The sequence below is a fragment of the Chinchilla lanigera genome, unplaced genomic scaffold (genome assembly GCF_000276665.1).
Source record: "Chinchilla lanigera isolate Chin_1 unplaced genomic scaffold, ChiLan1.0 scaffold00077, whole genome shotgun sequence".
NCBI lineage: Eukaryota > Metazoa > Chordata > Mammalia > Rodentia > Chinchillidae > Chinchilla > Chinchilla lanigera.
In genome coordinates this window covers 8642041-8656032 of record NW_004955478.1, presented here as the reverse complement: position 1 = coordinate 8656032, position 13992 = coordinate 8642041, and the positions used below count along the sequence as shown (strand labels likewise).

Below are 13992 nucleotides of genomic sequence, written 5' to 3'. Positions count from 1 at the left end.
ATCTGGTATATTATGATTTCTATAAAAAATTATTTTTATGTTCCAAGTAACAAAAGGTGCAGTCAGACGGTTTAAGTAGTAAAGGAAGCTTGCAGACCTGAGCTAGAGATTGAGTAGACCCCAGGGCTCATTTGGGTTAGTTGCTGTTGCTTGCACTGGGGACAGCACGGAAGCGAGCATGCAGAGACACTGTTGGACTTATTGTCTCCACACTCTTCTGCAGTACCCTTTGCGAGGGTTATTTTTTATATTACCATAGGCGCTCAGCTGTCTTAATCCATAGGTAATGAAGGAATGCCAATAGTTAATTCATTAATCCAACACTTTCTAAATTTTTACAGTTTACCAAGTGTAATGCACATAAACGTTGTCAAAGGAATTTTTGTGAAGAGTTTACAAATAGACTTGAACAAGTTTTAAAATATCTGTATGCTATATAATGCTGTTTATATAACAGAAAATTAATTATCAACAATCGGAATTGATATGTGTTATAAGTTACTATGTACACAAACATTCACCCATGTATACATTTGGTGGCAGTATGGAGATAAACAGTCTCTTACTTAGAGTGGGAGAGAGTTGGTCATTGTGGTGTATGCCTACAATCTCAGCTACTCAGGAGGCTGAGGCAGGAAGATAGCAAGTTGGAATGCAGGCTAAACCTGGACAACTTACAAGACCCTGGGTCAAAATGAAAGATTCAAAAAGAAGTGAGGATATAGCTCAGTAGTGGAGTGCTCCTGGGTTCGAGCCCCTCTACTGTGGGAGAAGGGGAGTAGAAGAAGGGGCTGTATAAGTTTATATATACTCTATTGACTCATGATTTTTTTTGTTGTTCTGGTATATACTCTTTTTTAATGTTTATGATGTTTACCATTTATAAAATCCAAAACCCGCTGAAGTGATATAACAAATTTTCTGTGTAATCTTGCTCGAATTTACCCTAAATATCTGTACTTCAGTTTCCTTGTTTCTAAAATAAGGACAATAATATCTGCCTCATATGACCAGTAAGAATTAGATGAGTGAGTACATGTAAAGCTCGTAAGGTGGTGTCTAACATGGAGTACATAGTCAAAATGTTAGCTACAATTATTTTATTTTCTAGAGAGATTTGGTTTTTGAATATCTATCAACTGTGTCCCACAGTGTATATGTTCTGAGGTTTTTGAAGGAACCTTCAAGTAATTTAAGTACGTTAAGTAAGTCCCTTTACTTTCTTGAGGAGTAATTTCAAATACTAACATCAAATAGATTATTATATAATCTCTTGGGAAAACTATTTAGGCAGCTGCTACTAAGAGCATTTGCTGCTAATAGATTGGAATGACCATATGGCAGTACAATTTGGATAGTAAATAAATTGCAATAACTGAACTGGGTTTGTTAAGTCTACATATTTTAGATGCTAACGATGGCCAAGATATTATTTTTGTCATGGATCAAATGGGAACAGTTACTTATTTCAGATACATTTTGGGCTGTTAGACCTGCTGGGCCCCCAAGGAAGTCAGTGCAGAAGAGGGCAACAGGGAACTATTGGTTTTTTTGTTGGTTTGTTTTTCATTTTTCTTCCGGTACCGGGAATCAAACTCAAGACCTTGCACTTGCCAGGCAGGCACTTTGCCGCTAAGCTAAATCCCCAGCCCCTCAGATACATTTTGGAAGTAGTACCTGGCCAGGCATGGTTGTCCACACACATCTGTAATGCAAGCACTCGGGAGGCTGAGGTATGAAGATTGCTCCAAGTTTTAGGCTGGCATGGGCTACACAGTGAGTTGAAGGCCAACCTGGAATACATGGTGAGATCCTGTCTCTTAAACACCAAGATAATAATAATAAATATTTAATGAAAGGACATAGTTTTATTCTACATGGCCTGATATATTTTAGTGTTCTCATGATCTGTTCACTGACATTTTTTTCTTACCTTGAAGTATTTGGAAATATACTGGGATTCAAGATGTACGGTTGTGAATATTATTATTAGAAAAAAATAGACACTTGCTGTGAAGGCTAGGATTTCCTAAACATGTATCCTAGTATATAATAAAGATGGACTGTTGCTTTTCCTCTTGTTTGTATTCTGGGTAAATGGAAACACAGTCTTCTTTTATTAGTATCACAAAAAAATTATTGAGAAGATAATTTAAAGATATAAGGGCCTACATATAATATTAGTCTACATAGTCTGATTTATTTAGGCATTCTCATACTCATGTAACTTACTTTAAGTTTATACTTTCTCGCATGAGTATCTTGTAACTTTAAGATAAACGTTGGAATTCAAGGCAAATTATAGTGGATTTAATTAGATTAAAATATGTAGTGAACATGTTTGGTCGTCTTGAGTTCCATCACTATTGTTAGATACCACATATTTTTGTAAGGTTAAATGAGGAAAAGTATATGAAGACTTTTAAGATCATAAGCAGTAGTACTAATTAAGATATTGGGTCTATACTGCATTCAGTTACTATTTCTAATTCATTTTCTACTATTTCTAATTTCTACATTCTCTGTTTATGGGCTAAAGATTCAGTTACTGGGTTGTAAAACCCAGCATTAATTCTGTAGAAGTGGAAAAGGTGTGTCTTACTTACATTTCTGGCCCTGAAGAGATTATTTCCATTGTTTTCTTTTCTTGTCTTTTCCCTTCCCCTCTCCGTGCCCTCTTTTCTTTTGAGGCAATGTCTCACTTTGTAGTTCAGCCTGGCCTTGAACTTGCTCAGGTAGCCCAGGCTGGCCTCAGACTCACAGAGTTTCTTCTGCCTCAGCCTCCCAAGTGCTGGGATTACAGGCTTGCACCACCATGCCTGGCTATTTCCATAGTTTTCTAAGCCTAAACTAGAGAATGTTGCTTGGTGTATTCCACTGAAGTAATGTAGCCCTATCTTTCTACCTCAGTTGCCACTTTTCCTAGAGACAGTTTCCAAAAATGCCCAAATGAGCCTTGATGGAACAAGAGCCAAAGCAGTAAGTCATTTACATTTTTGAAAATGAAATGATTTCATTTCTGTCAAGTTAAAATACCTATAGAATACTGGTAGAGAACAGGAAAGAATAAGAAGAAAAAACATACAGAAATGAAAGAAGTTAAATAAGATTAATCAGTTGTGACATGAACTATGATAGCAATTACCCTAAAAAGTGACTAAATGTATCAGAAGGTATAACATGCATTTCTAGTGATATGTTAACTGTAATGAGTACTACTAAAACAAAGTGAGACGAAGCTTGCAAATAAAAAAATGAAAACTATATATCAGGCAAATGCTAAAAAAGATCACATTATTTGCAATAATATAAAACAACATAAAAATAAATGGAAATAATTAAAGTATTTGATATTTTATGCAGGTACAATTCATGAAATAGATATTAACAGTTATTGAGCTTTTATGTATGAAAAAACATGAAGTCAAAATATATAAAACAACCCAAGAAAAATAAAAACATTCACACCAAAACTTGTATAGATATCTTCATGGTAACCAAGAAGTGAAAATATCTTGAATTTCCCTCAGCCAGTGAATAGACAAAATATAGTCTAACCATAGAATTTGGAGATAAAAATAAATCATTGTCCATGCTATTACATGAATGAACTCCGAAAAAATTGTGTAATGTGAAAGAAGGCAGTTCAAAGACCGTATAATTTTGTACCATTTCACTTATTTGAAATGTCCAGAATAGGCAAATCTATTGAGACAAAATATTAATTGGTGATTACCCCGTAGAGGAGTACAGGGAGTTACTGCTAAGAGCATGGAGTTTCATTTTGGGGTGATGAAAATGTTCTAAACTTGTATTATGATGAGAGTCACAGAACTCTAAATATATTAAATATATTGATTGTGCACTTTATGTAGGTGAATCTTATGTGAATGATGCATCAATAAAGACATTTTTTTTAAAAAGAAAAGCTATATATGGAAAACTTAAAAATGAAAGAGGAGGTTAATGAATTGTCATTTAAGGCAACTTTCATTCTTTATCAGATCAATTGTTCAGTGCCATAAAGAATATGGAGAATTTGAATAATGCAGTTACTAAACTTAATTCAGATAATTATAGATAAAACAAGTTCTTTTTTAGCACTATAACCTATTTATAGATATTGATCATGTATGTAGTGAGAAATCTGTACAATATACATTATTTACTTAAAATGAAAGAATCTAACAACATAAACATAGACGATAATTCTTTCTCTAGAAATTTAGAGTTTTAAGACCTTTTTCAGATTAAAATAGAAGCCAAAATTGAGAAAAAAGGTTCTCAAAATCGAAAAAAAAGTTTTCTCAAAATCAAAAAAAAAAAACAAACTATAACGTGTTTTAGAAATTAAAATTTTGGAAATGCAACCAAAATAGTACTCTGAGGAATCATTACTTTGAATGCTTGTATTAGAAAAGAGGCACCATAAATACATTATTGAACTCAAGGAGCTAAAAGAAAGAAGAGTTAAAATAAAAGTTGTCAGTGAAATTAAATGGAAAAAATGAATGAAGTTAAACAAAAACTATTTGACCAATGAAGACACAGTTTCTTTGAGAAGACTTAGAAGAATCTTTAAGAGGAATGAGCAAAGTGAAAGAGAAAAAAGATAAATAACATATGGGGCATAAAAAATAAATTAATAATAATGCCTTTATTTAAGAAAATGAGTAACTTTACATAAAAATAATTTTTAAAAACCTGGACAGAAGGGAAGAAAACCAATGGTAAAATTGACCCAAGAAAACTTAAAAATGTATCTAGTAACTACAGAAATCAAAGATCACTAGAGTCAGCAGGCTGAGATGATTTTGTGGTAAATTTGATTAAACTTTTAAGCAATAATATAATAATAGTAATTATAGTAGTTACAGATGTTTATAGGAATTTTACATATGTGAGCATTTCTAGGATTCACAGCAACTTAAGCAAATGGTCAGCAGCTTCTGTGTGAACACTTTCAGTGATTGTGAGCTTCCAGCTTTGTAACAGACTATTCCTTTGTTGAATACTTTCAACCATTACTGTTCTAATGGATAAAAATGTACGCCTTAATCCTTTTACGCCAAGTGTTCCCATTTTGGAATGGCACATAACAGTGGAATTTTCTCTTAAAATTTTTGTTCCTTGAACTTTTTCTTTCATGTTTTTACAATTTTGAATTGTAAATTATGTAGTCTTATATTTTTATGATATGTTTTAAACTCATTTTCCTCATAAATTGGACTTTAGTGACCTCTTAATATAGTCTGTTTTCAGATTAATATAATGGAGAAGCTGGGCATGGTGGCACATGCCTGTAATCCCAGCACGTGGGAGGCCGAAGCAGGAGGATCGTTGCGAGTTCAAAACCAGCCTGAACTACAAAGTGAGCTCAGGCCAGCCTTAACTGCATAGTGAGACCCTGCCTCAAATAAACAAACAGATAAATAAATAAAATGGAGAACATTGAAACAAAATACTATATAAGAGTTGTCAGTCTGTTTGTGCTGCTATAAAAAAAATGAGAATGGGTAATTTGTAAAGAACACGGATTTATTTTCTGAGGATTAGGGAGGATCGGGGTACAGGCTTGGTTTCTGGTGAAGGTTGTTCTCTGTGTCCAAGAGGCTACCTAGTTCCTCACATGGCAGAAAATTGGAGGACAAGGAAGCTGAACATTATGGGAAGGCTTTCTATAAGAGCCTTAATCCCATCCATGAGGCAAGGAGTGCTTGTGACCTAATCTTACCCCCTCCCACTTTATTTTGAGACAGGATCTTGCTAAATCACTAAATTGTGCAGGATGGGCTTGAATTTGTGAACTTGTACCTCAGCCTTCTAGAGTGCTGGGATTACAGGCATGTGCCACTATACTTTAATTACCTTTAAAGGCCCTACCTCTTAATACCATTAACATGGCCATTATGTTTCAATGCCTGCTATTTGTAAGAACATGTTTAACCATGGTAAGTATAGTATCTGCATAAAAGAGAATCAGAGAAAGGTTCTGTAAAGATTATTTATTTGGAAATATATAGAATAGCGTTGCAAAGGGAATACACAAGCCATAGTAAGCTATGAGCATATTCACCATGTAACACCAATTATGATAAATACGCTCATTAAGTAGTGTAAACATGTACTAATAAAATTTTTTTAAAAAACAAAGTGGTTGAGGAGTTGGACATGGCAGCACATGCCTGTAACTGCAGCCATTTGGAAGGCTGAGGCAGGAGGATTGCAATTTTGAGATCAGCCCAAAATAAAAGGCCCCGTCCCAAATTAAGGTGTTTTTTTTTTTTTTTAAAAAAAGGATTTGAATTGTTGCACATCCTGTGATGGTGTGTAATGAGTTCAAAACCAGCCTGACTACATCTTGAGACACTGTCTCAAACAAAAATAAACAAACAGAACTCAAACCAAACAGAATGTTTGAGGCCAAGTTTTAAAGGCAGTACTGGGGGAAATTACATTAGAAATTTTGAAACAATAATCCATGGTCACAAGGATTTATAAGGGTGGTGCGAGTCTGATACAGGACAGTTACTGGACAAATATCCTTGTAGAAGTTAGTGTGTGTGTGGGGAGGCGTGGCCTTTGGACAAAGTTGTGGCTGTGGCGTAATCTTTTGTGATAGTCACTATGTATCAGATAATTGTGAGAATTTTTCCTTTATAACCTGCTTATGTATGTTTTTGTTAGGGCTGATGTGACTCCATTTGATACTGACAGCTTTTACATGGGATTAAGTAATTAGTTGTTGCATGTCTCTTGCTTGGAGCAGGATGTTAACTATGACAGACTTTGGAATCACACATTATTTGGGTCCTGGCCTTGCTTCTCTTTCACTTGTTAGCTGTATGACCTTAATTAAGTCTCCTCACTCCTGAATATGCTTTTCCTTATCTTGGTTACATTATTATTGTTGTTATTTCTGCTTGATAAGAGTATTATATGGATTAAACACATCTGATGTATGTCAAGAACATAGTAGTTTAGTTCTAGAGGGAGATTCATAAGTGAAAGCTCATGAACAAAATTCTCACATTATTATCTTTTTCTTGAAGTGGACCAGTCCTTTCCTTGTTCATGTTTTTATTCCCAAGATATCCTTACAATAGTCTGCTATCTTAAAAGCACAGCTCTTCTTGGTTGGGGCTTTATTTTTCCTTGACAATTATATTTAGAGGATATTCTGCTCTTCATCTTTGAATATATCCTTTTCCTTTCTGCTTATTGTGTTTTTAGACATAAATTTGCCTCTAGGGCCAGGGAAGTATCTCAATTATTGAACATCTGCTTAGCATTCATGAGGCCCTAGAGGCAATCCCTAGCACCCTCTAATAACAGTAACAACAGCAACAACAATGATATTATTATTCTGGTATGGTCCTATTCATTTCTTTAGATGTTTCCATGTGTATGATTATATAAATTATTTTTTAATATTTTATTAGTACATGTTATTTCATCATGATAGGGTTTTCAAGGGAAACAGGCATGTATACCAGTTGGTGTTTAACATATCTTGATTTCAGTCTCATTATTACCCTTTCTTTCCTCCCTTCTCCCACTTGTCCTGTTCCCTGGTTTTCTGATCTCTCTCTCATTTCTTCCTTTTTAATTTCAATCTATACTTTGAGCCATTTTCTCTTCTAAAATTACTGATCATTGCCTCAGAGCTGATTTTCTGTACATTTTAAAAGAAATATACTTACCTAAAATCTGAATTGAGTTTTCTGAAATTTGTTTTAGAGCTATGGCCAGTGAAGTATCCCATCAGGAAGATGTAGGCCCTAAGTTGGAGAAGACAAATTAATAAGACAGAGTCTGGTACAGTAATGAAGTGGAGGCCTAAACAGAACATAAAAATTAGACTTTATTAAGCAGTAGATAATTGTTGGCCATCATGGAATTATACAAGAGCCAGGGAGTTCTCCACCAATTTTCTGGAATGGGAGCTAACAAAATATGGCCTTACGTTTATGTACTTTTCTTGAACAAGATCACACTTACTGTTTGTCTAATGAAGCATGCTGAGCCTGTCCAGTGGAAGCCCAGAAGATGTGATCATTCAATCTTGTGTGTAATATTGGTGTTGTGTCCAATTAAAACCTAGCTGAGACAGCTTTCACCATCCTTTTAGTTTAAGTGGTGAAATGATAGGAAAACTAGGGAGTAGAAGGGGTTTATGAAGAGGCCCTCCCTTTGCCTTTCAAAAGAAGTCATCTCTGCACGTGTCCTCAGAAGAAAGCAAATGCCGACAGGATTTCAAGTGGTGTCTACCCCACACTCCAGCTAGTTTTGACATCTGTGCTGTTGCTGTAGTAGACTTTTTGTAGGCGATGGTGCTAGTCTGCGGTTCTCCCTGCTTTCCAAAGGCGGTTGAGCCACATCACCAGTAAGGCTGAGAATACCAAAGGCTCTAGCATAGGCTTTACCGTAGTTCTCTGCTCTGTGCCCTCCTGGTGACAATGGAATCGAAGCTAATTGTTCTCAGTAGTACTTCTCTCTTGAACCATTCTGGTCACATTTCATTATTTCTTGTAGGAGTGATGCTCTCTTCTCTGAACCTGTGCTCCATAGAATCCCTCCTTTTCAGACATTCGCAGGTGAAGGATCTTGGCTTCTCCCAACTGAATTTGTTTAACATCTGTTTTTTCCCTTCCTGTGCTGTTAGATAAAGGGTACACATTTATGTTTCTCAAATTTCTCTAGGAACTGAGACCTAGGGGACTGTATTGAAACTCTTCCTACACTGGCACCTGAGCCATGCAGCAGGTCTTTAAAAGACTGGTCTGACTCATGGGCTCACTCTACTCTTTTATTGTTAAAAACTTAGACCCCCTAAAGTCTTTGAGAATCCTCAGAAAAGTAAATCTTCAGGTATGGAATTGCTGAAAGATCATATCTTATGGATAGAAGTAATAAGACCATATGGAAATACTGGATTAATAGAACAGTTGAGCTCTTTGTTGAAGACAACAAAATGAACTTTGAACATACTGCTAAATACTAATGCTGACCGTATTTTTTTTTCTGTGAGTAAACTGTGCAGATTATAAATAGTTGGTAAAGGGAATGGACACTGTGGGGGTGAAGAAGAAGTTGCACAAGCTGTGCCTATATTGATTCTGACAGCTTTATAATTATAGGAGGAAAGTCTTTCTTTTCTCCCTCCCTCCTTCCCTTGCTTTCTTCTTCCCTTCCCTTCCCGTCCCTTCCCTTCCCTTCCCGTTCCCCTTCCCGTTCCCCTTCCCGTTCCCCTTCCCGTTCCCCTTCCCGTTCCCCTTCCCGTTCCCAAGATGCAGTATATGAGGCGGCCACAAAACCTAAGAAATAAACTAGCATTTTGTCGTTCATAACATCAATAAACTGTTTGTTAAAAGATTTTCCTAGTTTTAAGACTTGGTGACTACCTTGTATAAGTCCTGTTCTCCTCTGGGAAAAACAGTGAAATTTATTCCTGCTGCCTTGAAAATATATATCCCTCCTGCATGTGTCATGCTTATCCCCAGGGAGAGTCCTTTGCTATTCCTGGGTGTTACTTCTGTCTAACCCTTCATACTGGTGAGGAAAAAGAGAAGCAGCAGCAGCCTACTTCCATACTTTATTGAGGTTGAAACACATCCAAGCCTTTCTGAAGGTGCCCGTTTGCTTCCCTCCTCGGCTCCCTGCCATAAGTATGCTGTGTGTTAATGAGTATGTCTTCTTCACAGTACTGTCCAGACTCTCACCACTTCCTCTCCCTGTGTTCTTTTCTGTGAACGTTACCTGGCTAGTGGGAAGTAATGTTACTTAGTGGAAACAGGCCAGTCTCTGTAGTCTTTTTGGTTACAGAGAAATAAAATTCTTTATGCAGTGCACATGCCAGGTCTGTGGGACATTAGTGCTTTACGTGACTCAGCGCTTTACAAGAGCTGCATTTGGACACCAGCTGATGGGGAGAGGTTGACAATCAGATGTGTAGATAAGCTCAGATTTTCTGGGGAACTAAATATAGAGAAAAATACATCTGATAGGGGGAATATTTCACAACTTGGAATAGTGTTGCCATGGAAATGATTTCCACAAGCTAGGAAAGGTAGAATTAAAGTTATTATGGGTAATACAAAGAGGAAATTGTACTTTTGGGGAGTAGAAAAATCTTCAAACTTATTTATTTCCCCTCTAATGCAACAACGGCCTTTAGAATTTTAGGGAGAGATACAGGAAATGGCTGGATCCCTGACTGCTTACTATACTCTCTCATCATTCCTTCTTAGGTTCTGTCTGTTGAAACAATTGAACTACATCGTAGGTCACGGAGTAAATTTCTTTCTTTTTTTTTGTATTGGAAATCAAACTCAGGACCTTGCGCTTGCCAGGCAGGCGTTTATGCCACTGAGTTATACCCCCAGCCCACTGAGTAAATTTCAACACTGAATTGCTTGGCGTGTTGAAGGTCCTTTGTTAGTGACACCTTGAGATGAGTGCCTTTTCCATGGTCTTAGGAAAGATGATCTTTGTTTCATATTCAGTGGTCTAAGAAAAAACTAGTTCTGGTTTTTCTCAATAAACTCAGTAGTTTTCCCTTAATTGATTTTGAGAATATCTGATACTGAACTTTGTGTGCCTGATTAATATCTCTTTTAATTGATTTTGAGAATATCTGATACTGAACTTTGTGTGCCTGATTAATATCTCTTTTAATTGATTTTGAGAATATTTTGTTGAAAGTAAAATGTAAGGCCTATCTTTTCTTGGTTTTCTTTCTGGTGCTGTAATGTAGTTCCTTCATATTTAAGCGAAGAGAGTAGTTTAAACAGTTTCTAACATCCCAGCCTGACCTCACAGGCTGTGGGTCCACCTAGCTTCTGATTGAGTTTGCTTCCCGTTATCTCCACAAGCTTCCCGTTCATACAGAGCTCGAGTTACTTTTCTTTTGTTTTTTTCTTTTTAAAATTTTTTTTTAATTTTAAAAAATAAAAGGAGGAAAACATATTCACAGACAGACATCCATTTACAAAATAGCATAAGAAAAATACAAAACAGAGTTACAGACAAAGTTGTAGGAAATTAACCATGGTTGTTGTAGCACTTACTGACCTCTTCAAAGTGGTTTCTCAGGAAAATAAATAGAGACATACAAGATTGATCAAACAAGTAATCACTAACTGTTCCTTTCTGTAGAGCAATAGAAGACAGTAGTACAACTATGTTAGCTATCCCGTATATACATACTTACAATTTCCCCATCTTTCCCTTCTCTTTTCCCACACCCCAGTTGTCCTTTACTTTTGAGCCTTTTCCTTTCGTTTCACAGCATCTATCATACCGCCTAGTTTTTATTTGCTCTTTCAGGTTTTGCACTAGTGAAACAAAGTGGTGCTTGCACATGAGGTCTGATTTATTTCACTGATGAGTGTGGTCTCTAGTTGTGACCATTCACCTATAAAAGCCTTGAATTTATCCCACTTTATAGCTGAGTAATATTCCATTATATAAAAGTACCACAATTTTTTTTATCCAATCGAGTTACTTTTCAGTTGGATGTAAATAGTTTTTTTTCTGCCTATACCTAAAGACATAATTTACAAAAATATCTCAACAAAGTAATGGTTGTCTTCAATAGATCTTTATGAAATGTCTATAATGTGGTAGAGTTCAGGCCAAAACTTTAGGCTCAAAAGAACTATTAAGGCCATACTGGTGAAGAGTCCACTTAGTCAAAGAACCAATGTACAATTCCTTACTCCTGCATTGGTGAGTTGAGCTTTTATTTTCTCATACAGAAAGCAGAGTTAATAATACCTTAGCCTGAGGGGAATATGGAAATGTCTGTAGAGTTTCTCTTTCTGCGCCTTGTGCTTGTTATGACATTTAAACATGATTTAGCAGACTTATTGTTTTTTTTTTTTTTTTTTTTTTTTTTTTGGTTTTTCTGGTTTTTCTCCGGTACTGGGAACCGAACTCACGACCTTGCGCTTGCCAGGCAGGCGCTTTGCTGCTGAGCTAAATCCCCAGCCCCTTAGCAGACTTATTTTTAAATGGCATTATCTTTAGTGCCACTAAGCATCGTAACATTCACTTCCATATCCTGATGCAATTCTCAATATTTTTAAAAAAAGCCTAAAAGATAATATACTTTTGCTTGTCATAAAAATCATACAGACTACCTTAATTTTTTTTGCATAGAGTTATATTATCTTATGTTAATCAACTCATTTTATTTGAAGGTCCAGTTAGTTTTTGTCTTGTTTCATTTCATTTTGTTTTTTACTTGCTTCGTTTTTGAGACAGGGTCTCGCTATACAGTTCTGGCTGGCCTTGAACTTACTGTGTAGTTGACTGCAGGCTGACCTTGAACTCACAGGAATTTTCCTGTCTCAGCCTCCTGAGTTTGTGGACTGTAGGCATGTACCAGCATACCTGGCCACATTAGTTTGAATTATTTATTAAATCTGACAGCTGAAATCTTTCAAAATCTAAGCCCCTGGGTGAGAAGAGGGACGTAACAAAAGGAACACTACCAGATGGGTAAAGGGCCGTCACTCAGTCAGATAATCTTGTCTCCTCTTTAATTACTTTGTAACGATTCACAAATGCAGGAAAAGTATCCTTCATCGTATATGCTTCCTCTGTTTTTTTGTTAATAAAATTCATCATGATTTCATGCCACTTTTCTAGAAATCTATTTTTATGCTTAATTGGTGCCGTCCTTCCCTACTTGCTAATCTTTACACCTGCTATTGAATATAAACACTGAAAAACTGTGAGTGTGGTGGCGCATGTCTGTAATCCCAGCACTCAGGAGGCTGAGGCAGGAGGATTGCCATGAGTTCAGAGCCAGTCTGGGCTACATAGTGAATTCAAGGCCAGCCTGAACTGCTTAATGAGACTGTGTCTCAAAAAAAAAACCAACCAAACAAGCAAACAAGAAACTGTAAAATGTTAAATGTAGGGGCTAAATAATATTGGCTTTTAGGATATTTCTCAGTCACAGAACATTACAAAATTCGAATAAATAAATATCTGCAATTCAAAAGAAATCCTTACTGTCTAAACAAGAAGTAAATTATAATATGAAGTTATATAAAGTTGTACAAAGAATATATTTTCACACTGTAATAGAATTTTATAATGCCAAACTATATTTTTTCTCATTATAGAGAATTACAGACCAAACTGACATACTCAGCACCTAAAAGTAATAATCTAAAAGTAATAAACATGTGGCATGATAGAATTACTCTTCTTTGATAAGAATTTTAAGCACTAGAGGGCAAAGTGTTGCAAACTACAGTTTTGTTTCAGCTGAACTTTATTATAATTACACCATCCCTTATCATGCATCAGTTTTCTTTCATGTTACTGGCTGCATTTCACTAAGTAAGAAATATGGCCATTTTGGAATTGTCTGTGTTGTATGAATGGTCTCTTTGCTGGTTTTGTTTGAGCAGCATTTTAAGTTACACCAAAATTGGTTGGATGTCCATGTTTTCTCTCTTTCTGATTAGTCTGTGTTTCTGATTTCTGAAAGTGATTATATGTACATCTATATAATTTAAGTTTTACAAATGCAGATTAGTTTAATAAATAAAAGTGAGAGAAAGGACATTGTATATGTATATTGTATAGTTTAACACACTCTTTTTATGGTCTACTTACCACTAAAAAAATTCTAAAAGAACCACCTGCCAACTAATGCTCTTTTTCAAGTGTGGTAATTATAATTTAGAAGTAACATTACACATTTGGGAAAATTTTATGCAGGGCTGAGGTAGTAAAAGTAACATATAAAGTAAAAACTGAGTACTGCATGATAAAAAAATTATCTTCAGAAATCCCTTAAAGATTATTGCTAATATTCACTAAACAGAAATACTGCTTTTCAGTGTGTCCAATCCTGCCAGCTTATTCTTCAGAGTTGTGATGATCTTACTCTTCTATTGCCACTAGATGAAGTAGTTGATTAATATATAGGGGCCACATTACATGATTTTTAAAAATCAGCCTCGGTCTCTT

At 35.7% G+C, this 13992-nt stretch overlaps 1 protein-coding gene across 6 annotated transcripts in view; it reads left to right on the top strand.

Moving 5' to 3' along the window:
• The window catches only part of Tanc2 (tetratricopeptide repeat, ankyrin repeat and coiled-coil containing 2), a 386320-nt gene that overhangs the window by 101100 nt on the left and 271228 nt on the right, over positions 1 to 13992 (top strand). The window lies entirely within an intron of this gene.